Below are 20572 nucleotides of genomic sequence, written 5' to 3'. Positions count from 1 at the left end.
GAGAGGAGTGAGAGGGGGGGGCCTTCACAGCGACACCCGAAGGAGAGAGAGGGGAGAGAGGGGGGGCCTTCACAGCGACACCCGAAGGAGAGAGAGGGGGGGCCTTCACAGTGACAGCGGCACAGCTGAACTGCGGACGCAATCGAACTCCCGAAACCTCTCCCCCGTCTCCCACTCCGATGGCGCCCACTGGGACAGTCCCTCCCGAGTCGCCTTCACCCCATCGGAGTCACAAACGTGAGTACAGCACTGATCCCCGTGGTGTGTGCTTGAACGCGAGTACTCGAGGACAAGTGGAGGAAGGGGAGTTGCTGGTGCAGTGGCGCAGCGCTATGCAACATGAGCCCGTTGACCTGAGTTCGGTTCCTCACCACGGCTAACACCAGTGGCGAGTGGCATCTGGCTCTCCACCTCCCCCGCCACTCACCAATCCGCGGTGACCAGCGTGGTGAAGTATGGCCAACCCCCATGAGTGAAACTGCGCGGGAAAACCGCCATCCAGCAGTGGATTGACAAACGGGTGTAAATGTTTTGTTTCGAACAGGAGGAAAATGGCATTTTCTCAATGAAGTCGAGATCACGTTGACGACACTTTAGTACCACAAATGTATTGGCTAAGGCTGTAGGATTCGGCACGGGTGCGTTGTTGTGTAGTGTAAGCTTGTACACTGTACACGGACTACATTATAGGCTGCCAGTACGCTCACTCAGGTTAATAACCAGGCTACAGTCTACATTATAGACTGCCAGTACACTCACCAAACTTGATAACCAGGCTACAGTCTACATTATAGACTGCCAGTACACTCACCAAACTTAATAACCAGGCTACAGTCTACAATATAGACTGCCAGTACACTCACCAAACTTAATAACCAGGCTACAGTCTACATTATAGACTGCCAGTACACTCAGGTTAATAACCAGGCTACAGTCTACATTATAGACTGCCAGTACACTCACCAAACTTAATAACCAGGCTACAGTCTACATTATAGACTGCCAGTACACTCAGGTTAATAACCAGGCTACAGTCTACATTATAGACTGCCAGTACGCTCACCAAACTTAATAACCAGGCTACAGTCTACATTATAGACTGCCAGTACACTCACTCAGGTTAATAACCAGGCTACAGTCTACATTATAGACTGCCAGTACACTCACTTAGCTTAATAACCAGGCTACAGTCTACATTATAGACTGCCAGTACGCTCACCAAACTTAATAACCAATATAGACTGCCAGTACACTCACCAAACTTAATAACCAGGCTACAGTCTACATTATAGACTGCCAGTACACTCAGGTTAATAACCAGGCTACAGTCTACATTATAGACTGCCAGTACACTCACCAAACTTAATAACCAGGCTACAGTCTACATTATAGACTGCCAGTACACTCAGGTTAATAACCAGGCTACAGTCTACATTATAGACTGCCAGTACGCTCACCAAACTTAATAACCAGGCTACAGTCTACATTATAGACTGCCAGTACACTCACTCAGGTTAATAACCAGGCTACAGTCTACATTATAGACTGCCAGTACACTCACTTAGCTTAATAACCAGGCTACAGTCTACATTATAGACTGCCAGTACGCTCACCAAACTTAATAACCAGGCTATAGTCTACATTATAGACTGCCAGTACACTCACCAAACTTAAGACCAAGGCTACAGTCGACATTATGTGTGGGGGGGGGGGGGGGGGTCTCTGTCGTGCGTGCCCAGCCACCGTCAGATGATCATCGCAAGCGTGATCCAACGCGTCCAATAACCCCTGCAGCGCACACGACGGACATTCACCAACACGCGCCGCTTGCTTCCGCCGTCTAAGAGAGTCGACGACTCGGTTAACCACTTGGCAAACCCTCGGTTGGTACTCGCTCGCTACCGGCACGTGACACGTGCAGCTGCACTCTTTAACTCGCGTCTAGAGGCCAACTCGCGTCTTCGAGACGAACTCGCGTCTTCGAGACGAACTCGCGTCTTCGAGACGAACTCGCGTCTGGAGACGAACTCGCGTCTTCGAGACGAACTCGCGTCTCGAGACGAACTCGCGTCTCGAGACGAACTCGCGTCTGGAGACGAACTCGCGTCTGGAGACGAACTCGCGTTTAGAGACGAACTCGCGTCTGGAAACGAACTCGCGTCTAGAGACGAACTCGCGTCTCGAGACGAACTCGCGTCTAGAGAGAAACTCGCGTCTTCGAGACGAACTCGCGTCTGGAGACGAACTCGCGTCTCGAGACGAACTCGCGTCTAGAGACGAACTCGCGTCTTCGAGACGAACTCGCGTCTAGAGACGAACTCGTGTCTCGAGACTAACTCGCGTCTGGAGACGAACTCGCGTCTCGAGATGAACTCGCGTCTAGAGACGAACTCGTGTCTCGAGACTAACTCGCGTCTGGAGACGAACTCGCGTCTCGAGATGAACTCGCGTCTAGAGACGAACTCGCGTCTAGAGACGAACTCGCGTCTCGAGACGAACTCGCGTCTAGAGAGAAACTCGCGTCTTCGAGACGAACTCGCGTCTGGAGACGAACTCGCGTCTCGAGACGAACTCGCGTCTAGAGACGAACTCGCGTCTTCGAGACGAACTCGCGTCTAGAGACGAACTCGTGTCTCGAGACCAACTCGCGTCTGGAGACGAACTCGCGTCTCGAGACGAACTCGCGTCTAGAGACGAACTCGCGTCTAGAGACGAACTCGTGTCTCGAGACCAACTCGCGTCTCGAGACGAACTCGCGTCTTCGAGACAAACTCGCGTCTCGAGACCAACTCGCGTCTTCGAGACGAACGCGCCCGTTGAGACGTCGGCTTCTCGACGTGACACGCGGTGCTGCTCGTCCTGACGCATCACGGGGACCGTCACCTTCCACGCGTCGCTAACCACTTTGCAATTGCCGCAACATAAGTTCCATACTTGATTTTTTTATAGATATATGTTTTTAATTGTAAAAGCTACTGGGGGGAAAAAAACATTTACCATGCTCCTAAATGTGGTTCAGCACTGATTGAATGGGCAAAGCGGAAACATTTTGCAAACCGGGCTAATATCAGTCGGCAAATATAACAGAATAAGAAACAACTTGAGGCCCTTTTCTTATCAATTGTTTTACTTGACATGTTCTTTAACAAAATACATTCTCGATAACACTGTTTGTCGACCGGGAGTCACTAGAGCTGTAAGTGGTGGGACGCTATTCCACTTTCAAAGTGTGCGTAAATAAGTCGATTTCAGATGCAGCTTTAAGCAATTTTTTTAAGTTTTCCCCGTGTAATGTTCACGTTTTTTTTAACAGTACGCGCGGGAGAAAACGATGGCTAAATGTGGCAAATCTCGATCGCCTGGCACCTCGATGCGCTCGCTACAACTATGTCGTGACAGCCTGCCAGAGTTCAAGCGACCCCAATCCCAACTTCCATCACATACGGCAGAATTACTCCGACGAGTCTGATTCACAGCGAGCCCGAACCTCAGTCGCTCATTTTAGAAGTTACACCTCTATATTTTATCTCTCTCTCTCTCTCCACTCACCTCTTTTGGCACGTGCCACACAAATACGTCACGCGCCTTTTTAGTTTCAATTGAAATGGAAGTGCCAAGGAGCACCAAGGGGTGAGGGGCCCTGAGTCGGCGGGGTGGTTGGGAGACGTGAGGACAAAACGCGTTGCGGAATCACTCAACCACAAAACGAACAAGGATGTTAACAGGTAAGGCTACGTGGCTTCTCTTCTTCTCCCACGAGCGACCGAGCCGTTCCAGCCCCCACATCGCCGTGCTACCTGAACAGCTGCTGAATCACCGCAGTCTTTCCCGACAGCACACCAACGATTTCCCGATAATCATCATAATAAATATATAAATGCATCAGACGCGACTACCCGGGCCGCGTTTCACTTCTGGTTATTTCAGTTTGCAAATGGGCGGGACAAACGAATCCTGATGAGATGATGGCCTTGTTCAAACATTGCACCTGGGGATGATCGCTTGGGATTATTGAGCGTCGTCGTTAGCAAGGGCGCCCGGGGTGTCGGGTCACGCGTGCACAGCACACACGGCACGATGCGGGAACAAAGCAAGGTTTAAATGTAATTTGACAACAAACAAACAAGAGCTAAACTTGTCACCAGCCCATTGGAGGGGGTGGGGGGGTACGTCGGGCTACTCACCAAGCCTTTGCTATTGTTTTAGTTTTTCGGTCGAAAGATGCACAACGCGATCGCGGCCGAGTTCGTGGTCAGCCGGCATCAATGGCAGTGTCGATGTTTGCTCTGAGTTCGAGCGTTAACTGTGAACACAACACGAGGGGCTTCTTGCCCGCTCGCTCGGCCACGGCAGCCGACCTTGGACCGTGCGGGCACGCGGCACCCGCGCGTGAGAACCCACGACCTCCTGTATACCGGGCGAGGGAGTTAACATCTACGCCACCCCCAATGTCAGGCGTGTCACGGTGACGTGCCGAGTGCGTCTTCCTTACCGGGCCTTCAGGGGCCCCAGCTGCAGTGGCAGGAGAGCGCTCGCTCTTCAGTGAACGAGACGTGAAGACAAGGTCCCACCTCTCGCTCCCCCCCCACCTCTTTCTCTCCCTCTGTCTTGCCACGATCAGCATTGCTCCGCTTTGTTTAGCCAGGAAAGAGCCTCACACTCACAGAGTCTCGAGACTCTTTTTTTTTTCAGGAGGCTCCTGCCGCGTATTGCCAGTCGGGGCCGAGTCATCTTTACGCGCAGTCCGTTTGCATCGGTCCACCGCTGGATGAGGGCCTCATCACGCCTATGTGGGCCGTGATTGGTGGACATTGTGACCATACTTCACCACGCTGGTCAGTGCGGTTGCGTGAGATGGGGGGGAGGGGGTGCACCGACAATGGATTTGTCTGCACTGCCCTCTACTCCACACGACGCCGACTGCACGCGCCTCTTGCTTGCGTTGGCGGTCACCCATCCGAGCGGTATCCAGGCTCAACCCCCTGCTTAGCTTGCGAGATCGAGCGAGATTGTGCGAGATCGAGCGAGATCGAGCGAGATCGAGCGCGATTGTGCGCATTCTGGGTGATTTGGTAAAAGTTTCAGTTGTTAAAAAAGTTTTTAAAAAACCTTGAGTTTGTTAAAGGGACGAGGGCGTGGTGCCTCTGGGGTTGGCACATTGCGAAATCTGGTGACTCGAATTACAGTTACAGCCACGGCTAACATCAGTAGCAGGTGACATCTGAACCCTGTCCTAGGACCCCTCCACCCCCCGCACTGACCACTGCGGTGACGTATGGCTGACACTGTATGGGGGGCACTCTATTACTCTGTTTTACTTTTTATTTTATTTTACCAGATAAGTCCACTGAGATGTGTAGCTCTTTTACATAAGCGGACCTGGCCACAAATGATAGCTCAGTGAAGTAGTTTAACATGTGCACATTTATAGCAGCCAAATACTGAACTCTAAACGCGTGGTGTTGATTCTAAACTTGGAGGGAAAAAACGGAGGAACCAAATTTTAAAAAATCACCGCTACCACGGGGAAAGAGACACGCAAACTCCAAATATACAACCGGCGTCAGGGTATGGGTCGAAAACCACGACCTCCTGCAAATCAGGCGAGGTAGTTAACATCTCGCCACCATGGCGAACTTCTTTCCCACCGTACGTAGACACCGTGTGGACCACTCATCCAGCAGAGGATTGACAAAAGGCTGTCAACCGTTATTGCTGTGACGCAAACCCGGAGCCGGATTGGCATGAATCGTCACTTGAAAAAAAGGAGAACATTTTTTTTAAATTAGGAATTGTAAGTTACACGAAAAAAACCACAAAGCATTTGTGAGTCGTTAATGCCTGGCTCCGCCGCACAGCCTTAGAGACGTCCCCATCGGCCCTCCGTGTGGCTTTGGTCGCGGCCGTTTGGCCGAACTCGCGAGGCGCTGGGCCGGGGGCGGTGCCCCGCGGTCGGGGTGCCGTGAACAAAGCGAGGAGGCGTTTGGCAGTCGACGTTCTCGTCGGTCACCAGTCTTGTCCAATCGCCGTCGTCACGGACTCAGGAATTATGAAACGCGTAACGCATCGTGGGCAGCGGTGCTGTGTCCGGTGGGTGGAGAGGCTGGCCAACGCCACAGGACTGCGGAATTTCCACCGCAAGCTCAGAGACGCACGCCGCTCCGAGTTCAGTGCGTATTCGAGCAGTTAGTTTGATTGGGTTTGTAGATGACAGAGAGAGAGAGAGTGTCCGCGCTTTGAGATGTTTTGGACGATGACAGAAACTCGTCGGAGGAAGCTCCCCGAGCCGCGTGTCGTTCAGCACGACGTCCGACGTTTCGCTCCGCGCGCTGGACAGATTCTACAGCAACTCAATGGATGAGTCATGTACACGTTGCTGAAAGAAGCTCCCGGCACGTGGTGCGAAACGTTGGACATTGTGTTAAACAACGCGCGACAAAACCGGGCGACGCATCGGAGAGCTACACGGGACAACAGGGGCGCCGCAGTGGTGAGATGTCATCTCCATCGCCCGGTGTGCAGGTGTACGTGGGTTCGATCCCGACCCCTGACGCCTGCTGCTGCTGTATATTTGGAGTTTGCGGTGTCTCTCTCGCCGTGATCGCGTGGAGTTTTCTTCGGGTCCTCGGGCTTTTCCCTCCGCATTTAGCAACGTGCGGTCAGAGTGTTTGGTTGCTATACAATGGCCACGTGATACGCCACTTTTGTTGAGCTATCATTTGTGGCCATGCCGCTTTTGAAAAAGAGCAACACAGCTCAGTGGGCCTAACTTGGTGAAATAAAATACAAAAAATAGTTTAACAACAGCAAAAACTTGCGCGATACTCACCACAACAATTAACGTTATTTATTATTCAGTTTTCATTTAACGTATTTTAACGTGCGGCAGGTACAAAAGAGCGTTATGCAGGGTTCATGTGACGCATGTAATGTCATAATGCGGGTAGCTTTGTGATGACGACCGTTTGTGTTATGGTCGAAACGTCGTGAGAATTTTTATTGTTTTATATATATTTTATTATTTTATTGTTTCCCTTCAACGTGACTTTACCGAAAGAGCTAAGAATATGAATTACTGCAGTCACGAAAGCTTTAAATCAAAATTTAGCTTAGTGATAGTTTTCCTGTAAATGACGCAGCCGTAACTACTACAAACAAATGTTTTACTAGGTAAGAGTCACTAAGCTATATAAATATATTTATCAGAAGCGACCTGGCCACAAATGATGGCTCAACAAAGTGACTTATCACGTGGAAATATATAGCCACCAAACGCTCTAAACGCGTGGTGTTGATTCTAAATGTGGAGGGAAAACCCGGAGAACCCGAAAAAAATCCACGCGACCACTGGGAGAGAGAGAGAGACACCGCAAACTCCAAATATGCAGCAGGCGTCAGAGTTCCGGATCGAACCCACGAGCGCCTGTTTACCAGGTGAGGTTATTAAAATCTGGCCACCACGGCGCCCCAGTGCTACTGAAACATCCCCGATCATCAGATGCCAACTAAACCTCAGCTTCATCGCTGATGTAATGCGAGCGAGCCGTCACAGCAAGTCCCACGCGGTAATCGCGCAATGCGGCGATCTGAGGCCCCTTGTGGGATGAAAACACCGAACGTCAGCCACGGGAAAAGCTGCGCTGGGTGCGTCACTCCAAGAGTCGCCCGATGATTCCGCTGCTATGTTGCATTAAACTGGCTTCATTAGCTGCTGCTGCTGCCGCTACTGCCGCTGCCGCCGTTGCCGCCGCTGCTGCTGCCAAAACCAATGAATGAAATCCGAAGTTGAAACACGTGCCGTGCCGGGCAGCGACTGGCGCTCGTGAGGCACCGTCCGGCGCACGCCAAAACTTCGTGACGCGGCCGAGCGGACGCGCGTTTTACCTGCCCCTGTGCCTTGGCCCGCAGTTGGAACCCAGCGGCGGCCCTGGTTAACCCTGCGCGTGAACGAACCGGTAAATGCGCACGCTCTCTCCTGCCTCGGTGTGCGCGTTACAGAGCCCGTGACGATTTATCCGGCTCCCCATATTGGGCAAAAATCGCAGAGCAGCAACGCTCCCTACTGGCAGACTCCAACCGTCCGTGAAACGCTGCGGTATTCACTCGCGATGGCGCTGTGCAATGAGACCCAGACGTCCGGATGATGATTAGCATCATCATCAGCAGCATCCGTTATTATTCGCGCGCCGTACGGCAGTGAAATGTTGAGCGGGCGAATCCACGGGACGTGAAGGGGTTCACCACGGAGGCAAACCGCGAAGGTGAAAACCAAAAATAAATCAACCGTCGGCTGAACGTCCGCGCTCGCTCTTCTCCCCGTGCACACTGCGGCTGGTGCCGACCACCCCCCTCGTTCGCTCTTCGTTTCCACCCCCCCCCCCCCCTCGCCGGGGCACCCCTTCCCGCGTGCTCCTCGCGATCCTAGCGGCGCCTCGACCTCATCCAGCCCCAACACCACCACCCCCACCACCACCACTCCCACCACCACCACCCCTACCACCACCACGCCCACTACCACCACCACCACCGCCACCACCACCACCCCCACTACCACCCCCACCACCACCCCCACCACCACCACCCCCACTACCACCACCACCCCCATCACCACCCCCACCACCACCACCACCCCCACCACCACCCCCACCACCACCACCCCCACTACCACCACCACCCCCATCACCACCCCCACCACCACCACCACCCCCACCACCCCCACCACCACCGCCACCACCACCCCCCACCCCCACCCCCACCACCACCCCCCACCACCACCCCCACCACCACCCCCACCACCACCACTATCACCCCCACCACCACCACCATCACCACCACCCCCATCACCACCACCACCCCCACTACCACCACCCCCACTACCACCACCCCCACCACCACCACCACCAACACCACCACCCCCACTACCACCACCACCCACCACCACCACCACCACCCCCATCACCACCACCACCCCCACTACCACCACCCCCACAACCACCACCACCACCACTACCACCACCACCCCCACCACCACCACTACCACCACCACCCCCACTACCACCACCACCCCCACCACCACCACCCCCACTCCCACCACCACCACCCCCACCATCCCCACTACCACCACCACCCCCACCACCACAACCACCACCACCCCCACTACCACCCCCACCACCACCACCCCCATCACCACCACCACCCCCACCACCACCCCCACCACCCCCACCACCACCGCCACCACCACCGCCACCACCACCCCCACCACCACCACCACTACCACCACCACCACCACCCCCACCACCACCACCACCCCCATCACCACCACCACCCCCACTACCACCACCACCCCCCCCACCACCACCACCCCCACTACCACCACCACCACCCCCACCACCACCACCCCCCCCCCATCACCACCACCTCCACCACCACCACAACCCCCACCACCACCACCCCCGCCACCACCACCCCCACCACCACCACCACCCCCACCACCGCCACCACCACCCCCACTACCACCACCACCACCACCCCCACCACCCCCATCACCACCCCCACCACCACCCCCACCACCACCACCACCACCACCACCCCCACCACCACCACCCCCACCACCACCACCACCCCCACCACCACCACCACCCCCACCCCCACTACCACCACCACCCCCACCCCCACCACCCCCACCACCACCACCCCCACCACCACCACAACCCCCACCACCACAACCCCCACCACCACCACCCCCACTACCACCACCACGCCCACTACCACCACCACAACCCCCATCACCACCCCCACCACCACCCCCACCACCACCACCACCACCCCCACCACCGCCACCACCACCACCCCCACCACCACCACCATCACCACCACCACCACCCCCACTACCACCACCACCACCCCCACCACCACAACCACCACCACCCCCACTACCACCACCACCACCCCCACTACCATCACCACCACCACCACCCCCACTACCACCACCACCACCCCCATCACCACCACCCCCACCCCCACCACCACCACCCTCCCCACCACCACCACCACCCCCACCACCCCCACTACCACCACCACCCCCACTACCGCCACCACCACCACCACTCCCACCACCACCACCCCCACTACCACCACCCCCACTACCACCACCACCACCCCCACTCCCACCACCACCACCCCCACTACCACCACCCCCACTACCACCACCACCCCCACCACCACCACCACCCCCACTACCACCACCACCACCCCCACTCCCACCACCACCACCCCCACTACCACCACCCCCACTACCACCACCACCCCCACCACCACCACCACCCCCATCACCACCACCCCCACTACCACCACCACCCCCGTGTGGTGTGAAAAGTCGCGGGCGCGTTCTCTGCATTGAAGCTGACGCAATTCAAACGAAATTTGTTGGGAGGGCGGTGGGGGAGGAGGGGGCTTGGGGGGAAAGCGCTCGGTGCTATCGTCAATTACAATTCGTGTACACGGGAATTCATCATCAAGAGTCGTCAATATTTTTTGTGGCGGGGGGGCGGGAGCTAAGACGTTGGGATCGTGGGTTTAGCACCACAAGGGCAACACGCAGCGGCGGTAGGGGTTTGATGCGCGATATGGGGGAGCAGCGATGGGGTTGAACGTGCGGGTTGCCAACGTTGGCCCTGCGGTGTCTGCAGAGCGTCGTGACGCTTGACGAGAAGCCATTAAAACAAAACGCAAAAAAGTGCACTCGTAAAATCGACTTATTCCGCTCGAATGATGCGTGCCGGGCCTCTCCGGTGTGGTGAGTGCCGCGCGTTGTCGCCCTTTGCGTTGCTGGCAGCTTTTTCTGAGCTCCGCATGCTGGAGGTGGTGCCTGGACCGTGCCGTCGGACATCGAGCCGAGCAACGCGCAGAGAGCCCACGCAGTTAGAAACGCAGATCAGAGGGGATCGTCCGAAACGTCAACTTTGTGTTTTGGTTTACTGCATTATTAGCGTGGCTCTTTCGTTCGTTCGTTTTGCTCTTAAATTCCGCGACGTTTTAGCCCGGTCAGCGCCCTGCGTTGCGTTTGCAATGCCGAGCTTCGTTTTTATTCGCTCGCTTCGTCGGAGTTCGTGCGTTCTTCTCTTCCATGTGATGTCGACTCCCTGCCGCTCTCTCCTAAGGCCCAACTCTCGCCTCTGCTCGGCCACACCCAGACCGACTCCGCACGGGAGGACCACCCCCCCCCAGCCCCACGTAAAGAGCGACGGAGCGATTTCCCTGCCCGCACAGCCAGGTCAGTTCCTCCTCCCACGGCCCCGGTCACACACAAGGCACACGAAGCAGGTGCGAGCCTGAACCCCAGGAGCTCGACGTTACAGTTCCTCGATCTAACGCAGCTCGTACGCCAGGACACTGCGCTAGCAACTCGTACCGAGCACATTCGTCAAGAGCACTTCGTTAAAACGTCAATATGGCAGGTGACGTTTCGGCCAGTGCTATGAAGGGTTGGCATTGCGCTATTGTATATGTTTTTAATATGAAGGAATTGCTGTTGAAACTATTTGTTATACCGCTGGCAAAAAAAAAAAATCTTAACAATTAAACAAAATAAGTAATCACATCGGTTCATGAATCTATCTCTAATGTAGTTCTTTTTTCTGTATAAACTTGACATTTAAGTAGAATTTAGTCCCATTGAAATACCGACGCCGAGCACAGCTGTCATGCCGATGCGGTACCGTGAGCGTGTCGACTCCCGTCCCGCACGACAGCAAGGCGGGAGCAGCAACAGCGCCCAGTTCCCCTATCCCCCCAAACCGGGAACTGTTGGGGCAAACACGGCCCGGCACCCTTCCCTTACGCACAGCCATCGGCACGGGACTCTAAATGCACGAACGCACCGCAGTTGCTCTGAGCGACACGTCGGTGTTGGGAGAGAGAACAAAAACCGTAGGCCGAGAGCGAGAGAGAGAGAGGGGGGGGGAGCCCGCGTAGGCCCATCGGTGACATCGCGACTCGGAGTGTCCGCACGGCCACCCAGACAATCAGATTATTGGGTGCTGACGCTGGTGCTGCATTGTCAGTGGTCCACCGAGCAAACACAACAACAACATGTCAACGCATTTATCTACAACACCCGTGGCCTTAATAAAGAAGAGTATACTACAAGGCGACGCTTCGGGCAACGACCCTCCTTCAGAGAGCGCGCGAAATCAATCAAAAGAGGCCAGAGACAGAGAGAAACGGCCGTACGCGGCTTTTTTTTTTTTTTAAAACACCGCTTCCAACTTTTCCCGCATGCTCTCAAAATTCGCCAAAACGTCTCCCAACGTCTCCCAACGTCTCGCGAGTAAATGATTCCGGCGCACGAACCTCCGACGGCCGCTGCGGCCTCCGCCCGACAACGATCGAGGGGCCACAGAAGTCGCGGCAGCTGCCGAGGGCCCCGAACCCCGCGTGGCCCCGCGTGGGAAGCGGCGGTTTCTGTTTGGTTCCAGCAACGCGCGCCGCTGCCTGGGCCGACCTTCGGTGATCTCGAAGGGTGGTCGGAGCGCGCGCGACGACGACGACGATGATTACGACGACGATGATGACGACGATGATGATGACGATGATTATGACGACGACGACGATGATGATGACGACGACGATGACGACGACGATGATGATGACGACGATGATGATGACGACGACGATGATGATGACGACGATGATGACGACGATGATGATGACGACGACGATGGTGACGACGATGACGACGATGATGATGATGATGACGACGATGATGATGACGACGATGATGACGATGCCCTCCCTAACTTCTGTTCTCGTAAGGAAAGGGGGACCGGGGGGCGGCAGGGGGGGGGGGCTGCAGTCGGCGGCTTTGCCGCCTGCAGCGATGCGAAACCGCGCGGCCACTTCCAGCGTCAGTGGGCAGCCGTCTACAGTCGTGAGAGCAGAGGGGGAGGGGGGGGTCAGTGAGGGAGGCGTGTGTGTGTGGTGTGTGTGTGGTGTGTGTGTGTGGTGTGTGTGTGTGGGGTGTGTGTGGTGTGTGTGTATGTGTGTGTGGTGTGTGTGGTGTGTGTGTGGTGTGTGTGTGTGGTGTGTGTGTGTGGGGTGTGTGTGGTGTGTGTGTATGTGTGTGTGGTGTGTGTGTGGTGTGTGTGTGTGTGGTGTGGTGTGTGTGTGGTGTGTGTGTGTGGTGTGTGTGTGTGGTGTGTGTGTGTGGTGTGTGTGTGGTGTGTGTGTGTGGGGTGTGTGTGGTGTGTGTGTATGTGTGTGTGGTGTGTGTGGTGTGTGTGTGGTGTGTGGTGTGTGTGGTGTATGTGGTGTATGTGTGGTGTGTGTGTGTGTGGTGTGTGTGTGTGGTGTGTGTGGTGTGTGTGGTGTGTGTGTGGTGTGTGTGTGGTGTGTGTGTATGTGGTGTATGTGTGGTGTGTGTGTGTGTGGTGTGTGTGTGTATGTCTGTGTGGTGTGTGTGTGGTGTGTGTGTGTGGTGTATGTGGTGTGTGTGTGTGGTGTGTGTGTGTGGTGTGTGTGTGGTGTGTGTGTATGTGTGTGTGGTGTGTGTGGTGTGTGTGTGGTGTGTGGTGTGTGTGTGTGTGGTGTATGTCTGTGTGGTGTGTGTGTCTGTAGTGTGTGTGGTTTGTGTGTGTGTGTATGTCTGTGTGGTGTGTGTGGTGTGTGTGTGTGTGGTGTGTGTGTGGTGTGTGTGTGTGTGGTGTGTGTGTGGTGTGTGTGTGTGTGTATGTCTGTGTGGTGTGTGTGGTGTGTGTGTGTGTGGTGTATGTGGTGTGTGTGTGTGGTGTGTGTGGTGTGTGTGGTGTGTGTGTGGTGTGTGTGTGTGTGGTGTGTGTGGTGTGTGTGGTGTGTGTGTGGTGTGTGTGTGTGGTGTGTGTGGTGTGTGGTGTGTGTGGTGTGTGTGTGTGGTGTGTGTGTGTGGGGTGTGTGTGGTGTGTGTGTATGTGTGTGTGGTGTGTGTGTGGTGTGGTGTGTGTGTGGTGTGTGTGTGTGGTGTGTGTGTGTGGTGTGTGTGTGTGGTGTGTGTGTGTGGTGTGTGTGTGTGGTGTGTGTGTGTGGTGTGTGTGTGGTGTGTGTGTATGTGTGTGTGGTGTGTGTGGTGTGTGTGTGGTGTGTGGTGTGTGTGTGGTGTATGTGGTGTATGTGTGGTGTGTGTGTGTGGTGTGTGTGTGTGTGGTGTGTGTGGTGTGTGTGGTGTGTGTGTGGTGTGTGTGGTGTGTGTGTATGTGGTGTATGTGTGGTGTGTGTGTGGTGTGTGTGTGTGTATGTCTGTGTGGTGTGTGTGTGGTGTGTGTGTGTGGTGTATGTGGTGTGTGTGTGTGGTGTGTGTGTGTGGTGTGTGTGTGGTGTGTGTGTATGTGTGTGTGGTGTGTGTGGTGTGTGTGTGGTGTGTGGTGTGTGTGTGTGTGGTGTATGTCTGTGTGGTGTGTGTGTCTGTAGTGTGTGTGGTTTGTGTGTGTGTGTATGTCTGTGTGGTGTGTGTGGTGTGTGTGTGTGTGGTGTGTGTGTGGTGTGTGTGTGTGGTGTGTGTGTGGTGTGTGTGTGTGTGTATGTCTGTGTGGTGTGTGTGGTGTGTGTGTGTGGTGTATGTGGTGTGTGTGTGTGGTGTGTGTGGTGTGTGTGGTGTGTGTGTGGTGTGTGTGTGTGTGGTGTGTGTGGTGTGTGTGGTGTGTGTGTGGTGTGTGTGTGTGTGTGGTGTGTGTGGTGTGTGGTGTGTGTGTGTGGTGTGTGTGTGGTGTGTGTGTGTGGTGTATGTGGTGTGTGTGTGTGTGTGGTGTGTGTGTGGTGTGTGTGGTGTGTGTGTGGTGTGTGTGTGGTGTGTGTGTCTGTGTGTGTGTGTCTGTGTGTGCGTGTGGTGTGTGTGCGTGAGGTGTGCATATGGTGTGTGTGTGGTGTGCGTGGTGTGTGTGTGTGTGCGTGTGTGCGTGGGGAGCGGTAGTGTAGCGGTTAGCGCGCTGCGCTACGAACCCAGCGACCCGGGTTCGATTCCCGCTCACGGCCAACACCAGTGACGATTATCTGAACCGGTCCTGCGCATCCCCTAGGTCGACTCAACCTCAAATGAGTACCTGGTACGGTGTGTAAACATCGCCACTGGGGAGACAAAGGCGGTCGGGCGTGGTTCTGGCCACCCACCCCCTCGTGTACCGTTTCGGCCTTCATAGGTGCTCGCTAACAGCACTTGCCCCTACAGTCTGTTAAGGCTATACGGGGAATCTGCGTGTGTGCGTGTGTGCGTGTGTGTGTGCGCTGAACTTCTTTCGCACCGTGCGTAGCCCAACCGTGCTAATCGGAGGTGCGGGATATCAGTGGCACGAGATTCAAATTCACGCCGCATGATTGACGACAAAATTCAGCAAAGCGCCCACAACGTCCGCCGATCGCACTTCCTTACAGTCTCTATTCTAAGTATGTAGAGTCCAGTGACAGGTGACTTTTAGGCATTAGCCGCTCTTTCACAGCACATTGTTGAACGTGTAATAATGTTACGTTCTCATGGCATCTCTATTTCGGTCATTTGTACCAAGCTACACGACGCCAGTATTTCGTCATTTGGAGGTATTTTGCCCATCTCTGCATTCGTCACACAGATGTCGTATTCACTACACCGTGATAATACGGTCTGCATGTGTTATGTAACATTTACCATGCGTTCTATATACCGTCTTCTAAACTAAACTATTTTTATTTAACCGGGTAAGGCACCATTGAGCTGTCTAGCTCTTTTTCAGAAGCGACGTGGCTATCACAAATGATAACTCAACGAAGTGGTTTATCATCATCATCGTGTGGAAATGTACAGCAGCCACATACTCTAAACACTCTAAACACGTGACATCGATTAAAAATGTCGAGGGAAAAACCCGGAGGATCCCCGAGAAAAATCAAGGGGAGAACATGCACAATTTAAATAAACAGCAGGCGTCAGGGTCGGGATCGAACCCACAAACCCACGGCCTCCTGTAGACCGGACGAGGTTGTTAACGTCTGGAAATCCGCTGCGCTCAAGCGGGGTGTGGTCACCGGGGGGGGGGGGGGTTGATGGATCACGGCCAGATCTCCGTTGCATGGAACCGGCCACGCAGAGTCTCACGACTTACAGGGCACGGGCGGCCTCAGGCGGGCTGAGACTGGGTCGCAGCGTGACGCAGCCCTTGTAGAAGTCGAGACTCTTTTGTCGGGGTTACTGAGCCATTCTTGAAACAAATTCCTGCGTGTACATTATATACCGGACTTTTGTACTGTAATATAAATGAATGCGGTGTTTATATATATACATGAAGGAAAACCAGATAGGGTGTTAAAAAATATATATATTTTTTTTAATCTCACGGTTAATATTTATATTTCATAATCATCATCAACATATAAGGCCAATAAGGCATTGGTGCGTCGGGGTGGATTCATGCACACCAAGGCCAAGATCTCTCCAGGAATCGTGTAATCTACTGCTGGCCTCAGCACCGTGACCAAGCGCGCCTCTCACGGCCCAAGCGCCCACGTCTCTCCAGTAGGGCTGATCGATGAATCGATTTCAAATCGAAATTGCAATTTGAAACAATGCGATTCGTAAATCGCAAAGGCTGCGATTTTTTTGCGATTTGAAAAGTCCTATTACTTTCTTATTGGAATTGTTTTATTATTTATTAATAATAACTTTCCGTATTTAACTTAACATATTTAACTTAATGTATAGAGCAGTTCATAATTTGATGGTATCATGTGGTAATGCTCCATTACATGTTTTAAATATATTACACAGTGAATATTGAACTGAAAATGTAATCGCAACTCAAATCGCATTCTCAAAATCTGTCACAAAAATAGCATTGAGATATTTTCCCCAAATCGTTCAGCCCTACTCTGCGGTGGACCTGATGGTTGCCTGCAGGAGGACTCCACTCATCATCCGCCGTGATGCGGGGTACCATTCACAAGATCATTTCATCAGCGGGGTTAGCCCCACTTATTTGCTCAACTTTTACACAGATTTTTCGATCAATTTGCCGCGCGACTCCACTTATTTGCGAAAAAATATCGCGGGTAATTGGAAGCCGTTCCACACAGACCTCTGGGTAAATCTGCAGATGTCGGCGGATAATCGGTAAGACAGGTGATTGGCGTTTTCGCGGACACTATTATTATTTTAATTAACCCTCTCATGCATGGATTATTAAAAGCATAACCAATAATGTTTTGTTTAATGCAATTTTAGAAATCAGCAGAACTCACCCACATGCATCGCATTCTTGTGTTGTTAATATAATTTCATGGCAGTCATACAAAAAAAATCATAGCGGTCCACCACAGCGATCGGGTTAGCCTGGCAATCCGTCTGTTTTAGTGTCAATATGATCTGCCGGAAACGTGCCGTGCGTATTTTGCATTGTTAACGGGGCCACCACGTACACTTGTGGGACATGGCACGCGCGAGAGAGAGAGAGAAGGGAGGACAAGGCCACGTGCGTTTGGCTTGGAAGGTGTCGCCACGTAGCCGGAGGCCACCCAGAGCTGCAGGGAGGGAATTCACGAGCACGTCTGACGGCACTTTTTAAGTCGCGAAAGTCAAGGGGCAAAGCGTCGGACCACAAGCGCCGTGTTGCGACAAACAGGCGACGTCACTTTTGCAGAGTAGCAACAACAAGTAGCAGCAGGAGCAGCAGTAGCAGCCTTGGTGGGATCGTGGGAGTGTCGTTGTCACGATGTGAACTACGGAGGGCAAATGCGTGGTCACGTTGCTGCCGGCGAGAAGGTCTCCGCCAAGAGGGAGCTAAGGAGAGCCCCTGCCAGAGGGTGTTTGGCCTACTCTTCCACATTGGTCAGACATCTCGTAAGCCTTGCAAGAGGTGGGAGTACCCGCAAGAACAGGTGCTGTTGTGGGGATTTATTGTAATAAACACGATCATTGTTTCAAGTGCCCAGTGCCGGATTAAGCTAGTGCGGGGCCTGTAGCATATATTATAAAGGGGCCCTAAAATAAAATAAACACGTAAATATTCAAATTAAACATTTTTACTTGCATAGTAAAGTAATTGTATTTTTTCATTTGCTATACAGCCAGATAATACAATAAATCGCTAACCTTAAACACCCAGTCGTTCATAAAAGTTGAATGCAGTATGGTACTATAGTAATAGAGCAAGTGCAGAATCACTAAACCGGAATTGATAGCTTGAAAGCGTTTAGCGCGGGGCCCTTGCAAGTGCGGAGACCCGTCGCATATGTAGCTACTCTACATATGTAGCTACTACATATGTAGCTACTCTACATATGTAGCTACTACATATGTAGCTACTCTAGATATGTAGCTACTCTACATATGTAGCTACTCTACATATGTAGCTACTCTAGATATGTAGCTACTCTACATATGTAGCTACTCTACATATGTAGCAGCTACATATGTAGTAGCTACTACATATGTTGTAGCTACTACATATGTACTACATATGTACTGCATATGTAGCTACTACATATGTAGCTACTACATATGTAGCTACTACACATGTAGCTACTACACATGTAGCTACTACATATGTTGTAGCTACTACATATGTTGTAGCTACTACATATGTACTACGTATGTAGCTACTACATATGTAGCTACTACACATGTAGCTACTACATATGTAGCTACTACATATGTTGTAGCTACTACATATGTAGCTACTACACATGTAGCTACTACATATGTAGCTACTACATATGTATCATATGTAGTAGCTACTACATATGTAGTAGCTACTACATATGTATCTACTACATATGTAGTAGCTACTACTAGCTGCTACATATGTAGTAGCTAGTAGTAGTAGCAACTAACTACTACTAGCTGCTACATATGTAGTAGCTACTACATATGTAGTAGCTAGTAGTAGCTAAGTTTATGTAGTAGCTACTACATATGTTGTAGCTACTACATATGTAGTTGCTACTACTGGCTACTACATATGTAGCAGCTACTATATAAACTTACATATGTAGTAGCTAATTCATATGTTGTAGCTACTTTTGCTACGAGGATAATCTGGCACTGCAAGTGCCACCGCCGGTAGATGGAATCGATCCAGCAACCTCTGGACTGCCAGTCCGGTGCGCTGACCGTTCCATATCCCACTGGGCAGTCATTATTGCACGGCAAGGTCAGATCTGTGGATCAACATTGTTGCAAGCGTTAGTCATGTACACCAAGAGAGGGTAATCTATTACTCATTAATTAGCCACAGCTCTCCGCAGTGGAATGTGAAGGTCGGTTACACATTATGATTATTAATTCACAACCCATTCACTTTTAAAGTGGTAAGGCCCAATACTGATGACACATAGGGCAGCTGGGAATATCTCACGGCACCGTGCAATGGCGAGCCACCCACTCCTACACCAACGTTCCCACGCCTAACTCGCTTGCGGTGCATCTACCCACATTTAGTAATTTGGATTATTGGCGCATGTGCTGTTAGCGAGCGCCTATTAAGGCCATCGGCGGCTCAGTGGGTAACAGGATTTGTGAGAGCGGCAAGCGCTCCCCCAGCACGCGGTCGTCTCCCCACCAGTGCCGGATGAAGCGAGTGTGGGCCCTGTAGCATTTGTTATAAAGGGGCCCTAAATTGAAAGAAAAACATATCAACAAATTTTTTTTTAAAATATATTTAAGGCCTCGACACAGAGACGTTGTCTTTCTGTGTGCCTATGTGTGTGTGTCTGTCTCTGTTTTTCTCTGTGTGAGTCTCTCTCTGCTTGTGTGTCTGCCTGTGTGTCTCCGTGTCTCTGTTTTGTCTCTCTCTCAAATTTAGCAATCTTTGGAAGAACGTAATGAACCAGGTGGGGTGTTGACTGTTTTGTTGGCCGACTCTCTGTGTTGTATCGCATTATATTTCCATGTTTACTAGGTTTGTTTTCTCATTCATTTGTACCTGATGATGGTTGCTTGTGTTGCAATTGAAACGTCGTATTATATCATTACTTAATTAAATTTCTCTCTAAGTGACTTTATCGAAAGAACCAAAGAGTAATTCCTGCAGTCACGAAAGCTTCGAATCTAGTTTGAAAGTAAGTGTTTTTTTTTTCATTTGCCATACAGCCAGATTATTCGACAAATCGCTAACTTTAAACACCCAGTCGTTCATTAAAGTTGAAGGCGGTATAGTACTATAGTAATAGAGCAAGTGCAGAATCACTGAACCGGAATTGATAGCTTGAAAGCGTTTAGCACGGGGTCCTTGAAAGTACGGGGCCCGTAGCTACTACACATGTATAGTAGCTACTACACATGTATAGTAGCTACTACACATGTATAGTAGCTACTACACATGTATAGTAGCTATTATACATGTGTAGTAGCTACTACACATGTGCAGTAGCTACTATACATGTGTAGTAGCTACTACACATGTACAGTAGCTACTACACATGTGTAGTAGCTACTTTTGCTTCGAGGATAATCCGTCATTGCTCCCCACCGCTGCTGTTAGCCACTCCGCACAAAGCCACTTCCATAGTGCAGGGCAAGACGGCCTTCGTCTTCCTCTTCTGCCGATTCTCGCCGCACGGCTGCTGACGTGGATGCAGGGCC

The 20572-nt window shown here is 52.3% G+C and overlaps 1 protein-coding gene and 1 long non-coding RNA gene across 2 annotated transcripts in view; one reads left to right on the top strand and one right to left on the bottom strand.

Moving 5' to 3' along the window:
• LOC116948074 (uncharacterized) overlaps window positions 1–20572 on the bottom strand; it is a 163094-nt gene that overhangs the window by 113705 nt on the left and 28817 nt on the right. The gene's annotated exons all lie outside the window — the stretch shown is intronic.
• LOC142929616 (uncharacterized) lies at window positions 124–12245 on the top strand. The gene is made up of 2 exons (XR_012945802.1): window positions 124–237; window positions 11160–12245. It is a non-coding gene; the product is annotated as an uncharacterized LOC142929616 (long non-coding RNA).

This window comes from Petromyzon marinus, chromosome 32 (assembly GCF_048934315.1).
Source record: "Petromyzon marinus isolate PM22_M1 ecotype Great Lakes invasive population chromosome 32, UKy_Petmar_22M1.pri1.0, whole genome shotgun sequence".
Taxonomy (NCBI): domain Eukaryota; kingdom Metazoa; phylum Chordata; class Hyperoartia; order Petromyzontiformes; family Petromyzontidae; genus Petromyzon; species Petromyzon marinus.
The sequence above is the reverse complement of the archived record's forward strand: the minus strand, read 5'-3'. Positions and strand labels throughout refer to the sequence as shown.